The 14,739-nt window shown below is 46.4% G+C and overlaps 1 long non-coding RNA gene across 1 annotated transcript in view; it reads left to right on the forward strand.

Moving 5' to 3' along the window:
- LOC309795096 overlaps nucleotides 1-12,694 on the forward strand; it is a 32,498-nt gene extending 19,804 nt beyond the window's left edge. Inside the window, exon 5 of the long non-coding RNA XR_014292216.1 lies at nucleotides 12,423-12,694. This is a non-coding gene — a long non-coding RNA (uncharacterized lncRNA). The remainder of the gene's footprint in view (nucleotides 1-12,422) is intronic.
- The last annotated feature ends 2,045 nt before the right edge of the window (nucleotides 12,695-14,739 follow it).

Consider the following 14,739-nt stretch of genomic DNA (forward strand, 5'->3'; position numbering starts at 1 on the left):
GAATTTAAGACCCTAAGATAAACCACTTGCTTAACTTAAAAAGGTTCAAATTGTTTTTCCATCGGCACCTTCTGCCCAGCAGGAGTGCCCTTCTCTGGCTGTGCCTTAGGTTTAGAATTCCAGGTTTACCTGGTGCAGGTTAGCAGTGTCCCGGCACCTGGAGGGTGAGCAGAGATCAGCTCTTTCTGAGATCTTCCCTGGAGAAGCTGAAAAGAGATTCTCCTCTCCTTCCATCTGAAAATGCATCCCAAGGCCCTTTTGTCTCTGGCACCTTCTACGCTGGCTCTGGTTGAGAAGGCACCGAGGGGCCGTGCTGGGCTTCTCCCACTAAATCAGAAACTTGGACACTAAGTGTGCAGAGGGGGAGCCAGGCCTCTCAGCTTTGAGCTGAAGCGAGGCCCATTGACTGGCTGGGAATGACACATGGCCAGGGATTAGCGGCTTTACAGACTCTAAACAGCTGTAAGAGCAAGGGGAAGCGCTGCAGCTGCCCCCAGGGTAAGGAGGCCGGCATTTGGGCGGGGGGCACCTGGCCCCTCCCTGCTCACTGGCTGCATAACCTTGGCCTTCTCTGCGCAACGGGGATCTGTACTCCACAGCTAGCCTCCCTGAATCATCTCATCCTGTACACTGACACCCCCTGCCTTCCCTCCAGAGGGTTCTTCCTGACCCCAGACAGCAGGAGCAGCATCTGACCCTGTCCCTTCAGGACGGAACAGAGGCTCTCCTCATTTGGGGAGGCCTCGGAGGGAGGCGTCTGGTTTTGAACCTGTGAAAGGGGCCTGGATAGCTTCCAGATTGCAAAGGTGGCCTCAGTTTCCATGCAAAGCAGATCATCCTGCAGAAGATCAAAGGCCCACGCTCACCTACACTGGTGGATGGTGGCGAGGCTCACGCGCCAGCTGCCATCAACTAGTCGTGCCTTCCTGAGGTTTCTGAGGCTCCACCCAGACCATGGAGAAGGGTGAGGCCAGCGACTGGTGACATCTGCCGTGGACGTGGTGGAGTGTGTGCCCTGGATTTACTATTCCCGACCTAGACCTCGGGCTAATCGGAGGAAAGAACTCAGCGCACACGGATGTGTGTCTAGAGGCACCATGGCCACAACAGCCAGAGTTCTTTGTACCATTCTGAGACTTCAACACGTTTGGTCTTTCATCGACCCCTGGAGATAGGAGATGAGAGGACTGAGGGGCAGAGGGGTTGAGTCACGTGCTCAGTAAAAGGCAAAGTAAAGTGGAGGCTGCACCTTTAACCACTTACCTCATGGACTTCTGGGACGGGAGGAAAGGCTGGTGGCTTTGAATGGACAAGACTGGGTTCAATTCCCAGAGCTGCTGTTGTCAGAGAGGTAAGTGGTTGAGGGCTTTCAGCAGACAACCTGGTCTAGCCCTGGATGCAGGCAGATAGCAGTATTTCCATAGTATCATCTGGGGTTCAGAGAAGGAAAGGGACTGCTCCAAGGTCACACAGCTTGGAAGAGAAGAACCCAGGACAAGCATACAGGGTTGGTCTGCACTAACTGATGCTCTTTCCTCTACATTAGATGAGAAGGTGACTCAGCCCCTGTGATCAGGGGTGTGAAATCAGAACCAGTCCCAAGAATGAGCTGGAAAACCAAGCAATGCGACCCTTCTTCTTAAACACGGAGCTCTGATTTCACACGGCTGCCAGTCCCCGAAACGTCCTCCCTGTGTCTGTGGAGTTGCGCGCTTTCCGGTGGCTGTCAGGACAGACGCAGACACCCTGGACCACACCAGCGCAGCTGTCTGATGGCATTCCCAGCCCAGTTGGGAAAAGGAATTAGCACAAACCTCAAGAGAGAGCTGTTCTCATGAAATGCACAGCCTGGTTGGGCTGCTCAGAGTGGGAAGGGAAGTTCACATTCTCTTATCTGCTGACTCGCTTGGCCCCGTCTCCAGCGAGTCTTTCAGCCCCCACGAGAGAGGATCTGGCACAAAAAGAGGGACAGCAAACACCGATCTGAACAAAAGCTGAACTCCAAGGTCTTTACCTAGAGCCCATTACCGTGACCTCTTGACCCCTGTTTTGGGGGTCATGACCAGACTCTTTGCTCGAGGAACACAGGTGCCCGGGGGTCCCCTAAGAGCTGTCTTCTGCAACATGGAGAGAGTCGTCTCTGGATGCTGCCAGTTCCTGGATGATTCCCTGTTGTTTCCAAGCACCCTCAAATCTGGACTTTGGGAACCTTTTCTTGACACGTGGCCATCCCAGGAGCACATTGCTGGCCTCTATTGCAGCACCCATGCCCTCAGCAACCAGGGGCTGTGTCGTAGCCTTTGTGATGGGGCTTCCCTCAGAGCAGTATGAGCCATAGGCACGTGTGTGAGTGAATTGTGACAATCCCTCCTGCCAAGGACCGCCATTGCAAAGAGGGCCCACACAAGCAAGCATACCTACAACCTTGCAGACATTTCCCCCATCCTCATGGATTTAAATTTTTAAATAGGGAAAATATTAATAGTACCTTAGTTCCAAAAATCAAAACGATTCAAAAAATGAATACTTGGAAGTTCCACTCCCTCCCTTAATCCTTCACCCGTTCCCACTCCCCCTAGGTAATCAATCTCCTTAATTATTTTTGGCTTATCCATCCTGCATGTCTTTTGGAGGGGGAAAGTATTACACACACACACACACACACACACACACACACACACACACACATCTATTTGTGTACATAAGAGATACGCATGCGAAATAAATATATATTATATGCAAAAATATGGCACATTATGCATTCTGTTTTGCACTCAGGGTTTTTTTCCCCCTTAACATTGCTCCCCGGATATCACCCCATATCAGTCCAGATCAAACCTTCTCATTCCTTATTACAGCCGTGTAGGACTCCACTGTGTGGATGGGCCATAGTTTATTCAACTGGATCTCCTAGGTGTAGGCATTTTGGTAATTTCCAATATTTTGCGATGGCAAGTCATGTTGCAGTGAATGACCTCCACATGTATGCTTTCTTATCGTCAAGGAAAGTCTTTTCTGTGCAGCGCAAGCCTGTATATTTTCCATGGTTGAATATTGCATATTGAAGAGCACAGACTCTGGGACTCCACTGCTTTGGCTGCAGCTCTATCCTTATGAACGGGCTGACTTGTCCTTAACAAATCACCCGCCGTCTCTGTGCCTCCGTCTCCTCTTTTGTAAATGGGGATGATAAATAGTATTTTCTCCATGGGATCGTTGTGAGGACTACAGAGCTAATGTGTAGAGGAATGCTTATACCTGAGCCTGCCACACAGGAACTACTCAGTAAATGTGTGCTGGGTGTGTCTGTGCCAGACATTGTCAGAGGTCCACCCAGGCTGGTAAATGCGTAGCTCTCCAAAAAAAAGTCCTGAGTTGTAGCATTTGCTGATTCCCATGGTGTAAATACTCCCACATGGCCGTCGCTCAGCATGGAGTTGGGAAGCACGCAGTCTGCTCTTTTGATGCAGTGCGAGCTGGCCCCCGCACCTCCCCCACGTGCCCTCCGACCTCCTGACCACCTGTGGGCACACTGGCTGCCCAGCAGCCAACCCCGGTGGCTGAGGTTTTTGCTCGAAGTCTCACCCTGGCCTGGCCTCCTTCCTTTCCCACTCCCACTTCCTCACTCCTCAACCTGTCTTCCCTGTGAACTTTCCGAATCAACCCCTTTCACACACAACCTTGCTCCAGTGTCTGCTTCTAGGGAACCTGCCCAAGACCACATCTCAAGATATCTTTTTCCCTAGAATGCACTGAGGTTTGGGACTCAATAACACTCAACAAGCTTGCGAGTTCTCTTTTCCGTTAACTCCTCCGCAGCTGTCTCCGGGGCTTCATCGACATCTGCGCCCCAAGGTGTGTCTGTCGAGGGTCCTGACTCACGGGGCAAGGTCCTCTCCTCTGACTCAGCAATGCCATTTCCTGCCCACAACCTTCTAGAACTCTTGTACTTTTGACACGATGGAGACCAGCCCACCCCTGATTCACCAGCTCAGTTTTCTGTCACATCCTGTACTTTCCCTGAGGATTTTTCTGTTCTCCTCCTGACCAGGGCCAACGCCAACCAGCCCACAAGCACCAGAGAACAGAAACTCAGCCAGGCAGACTCCAAGATGATTCAAAAAAATTGAGGCAAACACGGACGGTCAAGAGGTCCTTGGTCCTTCTCTCGTTGGAATAGAATTCACTGTGTTGAAGTATACATAGTCTCTGAGTTTCCTTCCTTATTTCCCCCAAAAAGGGCTTGGTGGGGGGGATGGCATGGTGCTCTATGTGGCGGAAACGTGAAAGAATCGCTCACCGGCAAGTGTAATCGTTCTGGAAACCGTTCAGAATATTCACGTGTTCTGTAATTTTTCCCCAAGTAAATAAGGTGGAAAAGCATCAGAAAAGAGTCAAAGTTTTCCTCAGGAATCCAGACCACAGGGAGAAAATAACGAGTTGCCATGGCTCACCCTTGCGAACCACTTCTCCGTGAACCTAGCCTAGCATGGATGTCTGTTTAGGAAGAGATACTTCCGTATCTGAGGTTGGCTTCCACACTGAGTGGAACGAGAAGGCTGCCAGAAATGGCCACTTTCAAATCTAGTGAAAACAGCTAAGTCAACAAAGGAATAACAAGATCCCAGGTTGCAAAACAAGTTGGAAAAACTTTTCTAAGAGCTGTCCTGGTCACCGCACCACACAGATCCTTTGCTTTGCCTCTGGAAACATTTAGCTCAGGGTTACTTCCGGAATTAATCTGTCGGCATAGGAACGTGCTCTTAGGGTGAAACTTCACTGTTGTCATTGCTGTTGCTCTTTACAGAGCTCACTGTAATATATTTTAAATGTCTAAGACTAGGTGACATTTTCACATCAGTCATGAAATCATTACAGAACTCTATCCAATGCCAGACGAGAACCGTTGTGTAGATAAAGTGATAGTGTTTTTCCTTCCTGCAGAACTCCATCAACAACCCAGAACTATGTTCACTGGGATATTTTGAGTCATAATTCTGAACTTAAATTGATTGTCTCCTATTAGGATAATTTTTAAATGAAGCAAAACAAACAGAAAGAAAACAGAAACAACTAAAAACTTTAAATACCATGCCTATCTACAAAAGGTAAAATGGAGGACCCGCAATTTGGAGGTGAATATGAGCATGGCCCACATCTAATCTGGAACACATGGGTCCAAAATTACCCCTTTACATTCAAATTGCTAAATAAGATATGCATTCTCAGTTTCATTTTCTTCCAAAGAATCTTCCAGATTTATGAATAAAGTGCAATACTTTGGACTCAAAGCACATACTTCGGACTCAAAAACCTGAATTTCTTCAGTCTTCAGTCTGCTGCTTGCAAGATGCTTAATGTATAAAGTGCACATCCCCTCCCCTAGCTCAGCCTGGGCTGTAGTATCTCACAGGGTTGCTAAGAAGATGATAACACACGAGGCATAGAACCGGATTCACTATGTTATCACCTGTTCTTATAGCACAAACTCAGTTCTATGACTGCTCTTGTTTGCTTAATTGGTCCCCTATTTGAAAGTGATTAGTTATTTAAAACATAGAGTCTCTGTCTCCAGAGCTTTGCAATAACGCAAAATAATTCTACACGATGCACACAAGGGCACATGGGCATGCGCGTGCGTGCGCGCGCGCACACACACACACACACACACACACGTCTCTAGAAGGATAATTTTCTCCAAACCACATTTTAAGGGCCTGTGTGATTTGGGCAGGGATAGCGGCTGCTGCTTTCCTAGCAAATAAATTTGTCCAAATCTGTTTACTCTCAAATTTATATAAAGAGCTTCATTAGCAACAGCCATGAACTAAATGGCCGCCACATGGCACACAGAGACAGTCTTAGGCTGTTGGTTTACCCAATTTTGCAGAGTGATTTGTTTTTAATGAATTATGCACACTGATCATAGGCTCTGCTCAAAGCCTCATTTACTCTGGAAATTCCTGAAATTGCTATTCATTTTTCCAAGTTTTTTTTTCCCTTGAAAGTTCACAAACACTTTCTGAGAAAGAAAAGAATTAACACACATCTTTTTGTAGATTAGGAAACACAGATGATTTGATAGAAAGCAGGTTCACGTGAAATACTCATGAAAATTAATCAGATCTCTGGCTTTCTTTAAAAAAAAAAATCTATGGAAACCCTGACAGCAAAGAAAGTCTGATTAAATAAATTCAGAGTAGATTCATGGACTGGCGTCTTAAACTTCTCTGGAATAACTCATGGTGCTGAGAACATGGTAGAAACCAAAAGAATACGTGTGAGTTAATAAAATCACACTTCCAAACACATTCTTTAAGAAGTTGAGCAAGGAATTGACCCTTTTCTTAAGCATCGTATCCGTGGAGCTGCCCATCTAATGACTCATATCTATTCTGTGGCCGTGTGCGCTAGAAGACCGTCTTCCCTTCCCCATGGAAGAGACAACAGCGGGGTCTCTGGGTTGTGTCTTCTGCATGGTTGCAGCTGGGAGACATAGCATTAGTGTGTAGACAGGGCGGGTTCAATGCTAAGCAGCATTCACAGAGGGATGAGAAAAACAATCAGCTTGCCTTTTGGTCCACCCCTGCCCCAAAGACCAGAGCACGGACACTCGCGGCACCAAGAGTTGAGCACTTGGCTAGAAAAGAAGCCCAGTGTGGGCTCAGTCCATTAATGCACATCGTTGGACACCCACCACAGAGAAGGCACTGAGCAGAAATCAGCTGGCCAAGAAGCCATCCCTGACCCCTCCAGGGGCTTGCAATCCAGCCAAGAGATAAGACTAAGAGGCCAAAAATTAGATAAAATGCAAGATGCAAATAAGAATGCAGTGTGAGTCAATGCAAAAGACCGAACAAGGAGACCCTGACCATCAGGCAAGGTGGCGTCTACCAGCTAGATCTGGGTTGAGTCTTGGCCTCACCAGAAACCCGATGAGCAACCTCGTTAGTTATTATCCTCCCTAAACGTCTGCTTCCTCGGCTGTAAAGCAGGTGTAATGATACCCTCCCCTCTAAGATTGCTCTAAGAATTAAATGGCATAACCCGGGGCAAGGCAGTCAGAGCAGGTCTTACTGTCCCCAGCGTCCATTGATGGTGAGAATTTTCCAGGGTACCCAGCGATTTAGGAGACCTCACCAGAACCAAGTCTGATTACCAAGTCTGATGTTCTCATGCTTAGTCAATAGGCCAGCAGGCATTTCGTGAAAAAGAGCCCGTGATCAAGTAAGTTTGGAAGATGCTGAGTTAAACAAGGTTCTTTACTAAAGGACTTAAAGAGTCCTTATCTTCCCATTGTGCATTCAAAATCTTCATGAGGGAGGAAGTGCTTCACAAACTTATTTGAACCTCAAATCGTTTTGTTTTCTAAGGAGCGTTTCACAAATCTGTTTACTGCTGAACATCAACACAGTGAGAGATTGAGCTGGATTTCAACCGAGGTCTGTCTAACTCCCATTCAGCCTCTTTCCATTTCATAGCTCCTTTTGGAGGCAGGAGCTGGTCTTTGACAACTTCACTTTTTGCCAGTGCTTCATATAGTATTTGGTTATTTTATGTGCTCAGTTCAATAATGTATGAATGCAGGAAAGAATTCAATGATGTAACAGAAAGAATGGGTGTGCGGCGGGTGCTCGGTGATTTCCTTCCTTCCTCGGGTAAAAGATCCATTCAGAGTGCCAGAGACACAAGTTACACCGATGTATTTTAATGCACCAGAGAATTAAAAGTCCATTCACAGGGTTTCAGATTCCACATTGCAACTAACCTTTATGAAACTGCCACTTGTCAAATTTTGGTGTAGTATCAAAGAAGAAAAGCTCCAGTGATCTGGAGAGCCTTATCAAAATACTCCGCCCTTCTCCAACTATCTGTGTGAGGTGGATTTTCTTCTTATACTTCAATCAAAACGTATTGGGTTGGCCAAAAATTTCATTTGGATTTTTCTGTAAGACGTTACAGAAAATCCCGAACACACTTTTTGGCCAACCCAATATTACATCAAAGTCAGAAAGCAGACTAAAAATTGAGTTGTTTTCTATTATAACAAACATCAAAGAGATTTGCAAAAATGCTAAAACAATGCTACTCTTCTCACTGATTTTGGGGGGGGTTGGGAACATACTGTTATTTTTCATTAAAAGTGAACTATGTAGGTTATGGGTTCTTTAAAATAAATTTATTTATTTTATTTAGTTATTTTTGGCAGCGTTGGGTCTTCATTGCTGCTCACGGGCTTTCTCTAGTTGCGATGAGTGGGGGCTGCTCTTAGTTGCGGTGCGCGGGCTTCCCATTGCGGTAGCTTCTCTTGTTGTGCAGCACGGGCTCTAGGCACGCAGGGCTCAGTAATTGTGGCTTGTGGGCTCTAGAGCGCAGGCTCAGTAGTTGTGGTGCACAGGCTTAGTTGCTACGCGGCATGTGGGATCTTCCCAGACCAGGGCTCGAACCCGTGTACCCTGCATTGGCAGGCAGATTCTTAACCACTGCACCACCAGGGAAGCCCCAGGTTATGGGTTTATTATTGCTATTTTAAAATAAATATTCTAAATGTTTCTCAGTTTAAATTCTAATACAGTGAATAATAATAGATATAACACACAGACACCAAACTCTTTGGGACTCTCAGTCATTTTTAAGATTGTAAAGGGGTTCTGAGACCAAAAAGTTTGAGAACCACTGCTCAAACTAAGTACTTCCTGAAATTTCCCCCCAAACTGAACTCCATGTGGGAATGGCTCCTAAGATGCTGGAAAAGTTTAGAGGCATGATCATTGAGTTCCTAGGAAAATGCCCTATGCAGGACTCTTCTCGCTCTAAGGATCTCAATTTCCTATGTATTTCACAGCCATGTTGAAATTATTTGCAGAGATTTTTAGAATTATACAAAGTGGCAACACAAAATGGGCCCATTATTCAGATGGAAAAAATAAAGGTAAAAAGTTGAGATGGTGCCAAAGAGCAGATCCTGGGTGGATCCACCCTGTTATGGGGGAAGAAGACCCCAGTTCTCCAAACTTCCCGGGAGCCTCTGCAGCCCAGGAAACTGTGCAGGACCCGGCTTTTCTCATGACACATCCATGGTTTGGCCTGTGGTCTCAGCTGCAATCATCATGGGAATAGCTTGTAGTATTCTGGCCCCTGTTCATTTCCGTCACCACTGAAAGCAGGAATTATCCAAGTGGGTGGAAAAAGAAAATGTGAACAATTTAAGAAACACGACAGAAGACGTAAACAAGAGCCCAGCCGCCCCCTGTTTGCTTCTCCCCAAATTTGTTTCCAACGTGGTGTTGTTCATCCGAGGTGTGATTGATACCAAGGCCTGAAATGCAGGGATGATTTAAAGTGACAGCCGGGGCCCATTTCACTGCAGTCTGAAAACTCCAGCCTCCCTGAACCCACCCCATTGCAGCCCAGGCTCAATTTCCCACACACAGCACTGAAAAATGATTCCCAACACCAGACCGCAAGGGGCTTTTTATCTTTGCTGTCAGCCTGAAATACATTCAGAACTCAAAGCAATTATGGAAACATTTGGGTCCCCTGAACTTTTCGCTGTTGGGTTTCTCTACCAAATAAAATGAAATGAAGCTTAGTTCTTTGGGGATTAATATAAACAAAGATCATAAAGGCATCTAGTGAACGGGGTAGGGGGCGGAGATCACAGGCTATGAATGACCAACCTCACTTGCATTCAGCACAAGAACATCTTGCTTCATGGGGGAATCAGGGGCTCTAGGAGAGGGCCTTGCTATGAATACAGTTAATTCTTCTAATTAGAACCCAGGAAAATGTTGTTTCAGCTCCCCCAGCCTCACTCTGCCAATCTACATCTTCAAGGTACTGAATAGAACAAAATGCAAATGTCCTTTTTTTTTTTTTTTTTTTTTTAAAGAAGGTGGTCAGAGGGTCTGGAGGGAAGAAGGGAATTTTGAAGTATGCAGTAAGTCAACAGACCCGTGAGCAGTGGGACAGTAAAATTTCACAGCCAGGCTTTGATCTGGATTTCAGAAAAATGAAGCCATAAATGTAGAATGTTTTATGAACCCCAAAATAAGAAACTCTTTGTCTTTTATCTAAAATGTCTACTGAGAAAAATCAGAGGATTATCTAAACGTCGAGCTCATTATATTTTATTTGTGGCAGGGTAAGGAGAGATCACAAAAATATTTACTGAGGTTTATTTTAACTCAAAATAAACTAAATGTCGTTTAAAAAAATGTGTATATATATATATATATATATATATATATATATATATATATATATATTCTTCAAATGGGTTTCAGTGGACAAATCCATCAACCCAAATAGGTAGAAATGAATGCCTTTTCTTGCTGAGATGGAAATTTCCCCTCTGAGGCTGCCCTGACTGCCATGAAAGTTTCATTCTGTTGTCAGCTCTGCAGGTGAAAATCCTCTCTCCACCCTTTGCTACCTGCCAGCTATACCAGAAGGATGGTAAAAGCCACACCGTGATAGGTGACATCACAACCCGAAAACCAGCCAGACCCCTCATCAGCACCCTACATACATCACCACTTTTATGCTCTCTGAACCCGGTACCCGATTTAATACTTGTCACATAGTAGATGCTCAAGGACACCAGCCGCCTGACTCTTTTCACTGGAGTCCAGTCCTCTCTGGACAGGTGCCACTGCACCCAGTTTACAGGTGAACAGACCGAGTACTGAAGAGTTCCCCTAACTTCCTCAGGGCCACGCGGCCACTATGTAAAGCCCAAAGGACTCTTTCTTACAGTGCCACTGTTGCTTGTAAAGTTAGCCAAGAGGAGGGGAGAGGTGGGAGCAGACCTGAGGAAGATGAAAATTCTCCCAGAAAATGGAAAGCAGAGAATGGGTGGTCTGGGTGAGTTGCCCAGAGGAGCAGGGCCTCGTTATTCCCGGCACCTGGTCCTTGGCACACCTGAGCTTGAGTGTATAAAGGTGCCAGCGTGGCTGGAGAGTGCAGAGGTGCACACTTGGACTCTCAGGATGCTTTAACGCTACTGGATGCAAAGTCAGTGCCCGCCCCGTTATGCACTCGCCTCCGCGGAGCCCTGCGGGCGGCATCCACCAACTCCAGCGACCAGCCCACAGTGTGCCCCTGTCGTTCCCGAGCTCCGTGCTTCTGTGCATTTGTGCATATCTGTCGTAACTGCCAGGGTATGTGCTTCCTTCCACCTCTTTTTGCAAAGTGCTTTGCTCAAGGGTCCCTCGGCAAAGGTTAATGCATTGTCTCTAGACAAGTGCTCTAGTCCTATAGGTCATAACCCATTAGTGGGTCATGAGGTCAGGGGAAGGAGTCATATCTGTTTATTGGTTTGGGTTTTTTTTTTGCGGTACGCGGGCCTCTCACTCTTGTGGCCTCTCCCGTTGTGGAGCACAGGCTCCGGACGCGCAGGCTCAGCGGCCATGGCTCACGGGCCCAGCTGCTCCGCGGCATGTGGGATCTTCCCGGACCGGGACACGAATCCGCATCCCCTGCATCGGCAGGCGGACTCTCAACCACTGCGCCACCAGGGAAGTCCCATATCTGTTTTTTTTTTAAAAAAAAAAAGTAGAGCAGGGCAGAATGGAATGGAATGGGCTAGACCAAGGCACATTTCACATGGTAAGAAGTGGCATCATCTCTGAAACATCTGTTTTGTTGTGCGTGTGTGTGTGTGTGTTTGCGTGAGTATGCACGTGTGTGTGTGATGTAGCCTGGGCATGTTAGTCAGGGCTACACTATGCTGCTGTATTAAAGGGACACACAGTATAGTGGCTCAACAAGGTAGAAGTTTGCTTCCCTGTCTGCACCCAGCCAGAGGTGGGCAGGGGGCTAGGGTTAGTAGACAGCTGTGCTCTGTGGGATAATCTAGACCCCCAGATCCTTCCCAGGGTGTTCCACCTCCCCTGGGTGTGACCCTCATCAGCCTGGCCTGGCCTGGCCCCTGCCTGCAGCAAGCCATACGGCCCACAGGAGAGGGTGGAGAGGAAGCGGAAGGCAGGTGCTTTCCTTTTCCAAGGGCCCCACCTGTGGTGCACACCCTTCTTCCCACATCCTATAGGCCGGAAGGTAGCCTCCAGGTCATACCCACTTGCTAGGAGAGACTGATGGGAAATGTAATCTTCCAGCTGAGCAACTGGGTGCCCACTCAAACTTAGGGGGTTCTAGTACTAAAAGCAAGAAAGAGAATGGAGGCCAGGTAGCATCCTCCACTGCTCCGGAGACCCAGGTAAAATGACTCATTAGGGATGTGTTTTTAAATGTTTGAAAGCCACTGCCTCATGCACACTCTTTCTTGTCCTTTATGAAAACCCCCAGGATCCCTTGATCTAATTAAAAGGGCATGATCTGAACTTAAGGAGAGTTGGATTGTAGCCTTAGCACTCGCTGGTTACGTGTTCTCATGCAGGACCTTTGGCCTTCTTGCTCCTCAGTATTTCGGCAGTGAGATGGGGGCATGGTACCCAGCTCCCTGGTTCACGGGCTCCTCGGAGTGTGAAATGAGATCAGAAAGGCAAAGCATCTCAGCAAAGTGAAGGATGCTCTGAAAGACAGATGTGATTATCCTCTTCAAATTCCCACTCCGCTGCTAATCAACTGTGTACACTTGAGTGAGTTTCCTCCCCTCTGGGTCTCAGCTTTCACTTTTTTGTTGTTGTTGTTTTTGAACCTGATTGGGGTTTTTTTTTTTTTTTTTTTTCAGCTTTCAGTTTTAACACAGGAGAGAATCAGATTTGGTGGTCTTTAAAGTCTGACATTTTAGAATCTGCTTTTGCTATTCCCACCCTGAGTCTTCTCTATGTGGTCTGAAGCTACTTAACTGTAAGTTTAAACAAATGAGCTGGAATACTATGGGGACGCTGTCGTTTTTGCATGAATGCACTGCAGATGAGTGTGTGAAACATTATTGAGAGAAATGTTTATGTTTCAACATGATCATGATAAGACATGGATTGTGGCTGAGTTTGCTGATGTGAAATCACTGAGGGGGAAGAAAACTGAAAGTGTTGAAAAAAAAATTTCACATTAGGTGAATGTGTGGGAGGACCTAATTTCTAGCATCCCAACCTCAGATGTGTTGGAAAAGATAGAGATTGGAGTGGGTGACTTTTTAGGAAAAACGACCATGTGTTAAGAATGCTTCCTTGTCAGCTCCTCTCTACACATCTACCAAAGCCAGCCTAAGACCAGTTAAGCAGAGAGTCATCAACCAACATTTTTGACAAAAGGCCATGACTTTTGCTCCTATGCCATATCATTATACCTTGAAATTGAGTTCTTGACATGCTGTGCTTGAAATGTACAACTTTTAGCTAATTAGAAGACTAAAAAATGCAACTTAATGAACTCAAGACTTGTTTATGCTAACCTGCCAAGGCGTTTGGCAGTGAAAAAGTGTGATTTGGTGAACATCTGATTACAAGCCGTGTGGAATTCCATGTGCAGAGAGGCTGGGTTGGATCGGATTTTTATTGAAGTATTCTCTAGTATGTGAACTAATTTCCGACTACTTCATAAAGACCCCTAAGCAGGGTTGACAAAGGATTTATCATAATTATTGCTCTGGCCAGGAAAATGATTATAAGTGATACATGTGTAAATTGTGTTTATAAAGTTTCCGAGTCACAATTAAAACATGCTGTAATTTTTCTTCCTTCTCCCTTTTTCTCCTCCTAGTGATGACTTGCCTTTAAAAACTTCCTTTTTTCTCCCTCAAATTAATACCTGCCAGAGATTTCCTTTGGACAGAACAGACTCCCAGCACATACCCATACACATTCTTAAGAAGCTTTTGATCTGCCATTTTTTCAAACCCGCCCCCTGAGAAAGTAGTTTAGCTATCAATACTTTACATAACCCTTCTTTCAAAGCCACAAACTCAAAGTAATTTGCAAATGCCATTCAATGCTCATTCAATGCTTAGCACAAGCCATTTTAAAATCATAGAGTACACTGAGAACATGTCAGAAAAGAACAGAATGGGGTTCAGAGGGCTGAGCAGAAGGAAGATAGGAAGAAGAAAGGAATGTGTTAAAAGCCAGGAGAGAAATATCACTATAGGGAATTCCCTGGCGGTCCAGCGGTTAGGACTCAGCGCTTTCACTGCTGAGGCCCAGGTTCAATCCCTGGGTGGGGAACTAAGATCCCACAAGCTGTGCAATGTGGCCAAAAAAAAAAAAAAATCACTCTATTGTTTGTTGGGCATAAAGTTCTATACACTTCTACTAGAGCACACTTAGTTATGATGTTATTGTCCATATATGTATTATTTTTGTCTCTTTGAGCTCTCAGGGTCTAAAAGTGTGTATTTAAAAATCTCCAGGACTTCCCTGGTGGCACACTGGTTAAGAATCCGCCTGCCGGGGCTTCCCTGGTGGCGCAGTGGTTGAGAGTCCGCCTGCCGATGCAGGGGACACGGGTTCGTGCCCCGGTCCGGGAAGATCCCACATGCCGCGGAGCGGCTGGGCCCGTGAGCCATGGCTGCTGAGCCTGCGCGTCCGTAGTCTGTGCTCCGCAACGGGAGAGGCCACAACAGTGAGAGGCCCGCATACCACAAAAAAAAAAAAAAAAGAAAAGAATCCGCCTGCCAATGCAGGGGACACGGGTTCGAGCCCTAGTCTGGGAAGATCCCACATGCCGCGGGGCAACTAAGCCCGTGCCACAACTACTGATCCTGCACTCTAGGGCCCACGAGCCACAACTACTGAGCCCATGTACCACAACTACTGAAGCCTGCATGCCTAGAGCCCA

Source organism: Mesoplodon mirus (assembly GCF_964341445.2).
Source record: "Mesoplodon mirus genome assembly, chromosome: 19".
NCBI classification, from domain to species: domain Eukaryota; kingdom Metazoa; phylum Chordata; class Mammalia; order Artiodactyla; family Ziphiidae; genus Mesoplodon; species Mesoplodon mirus.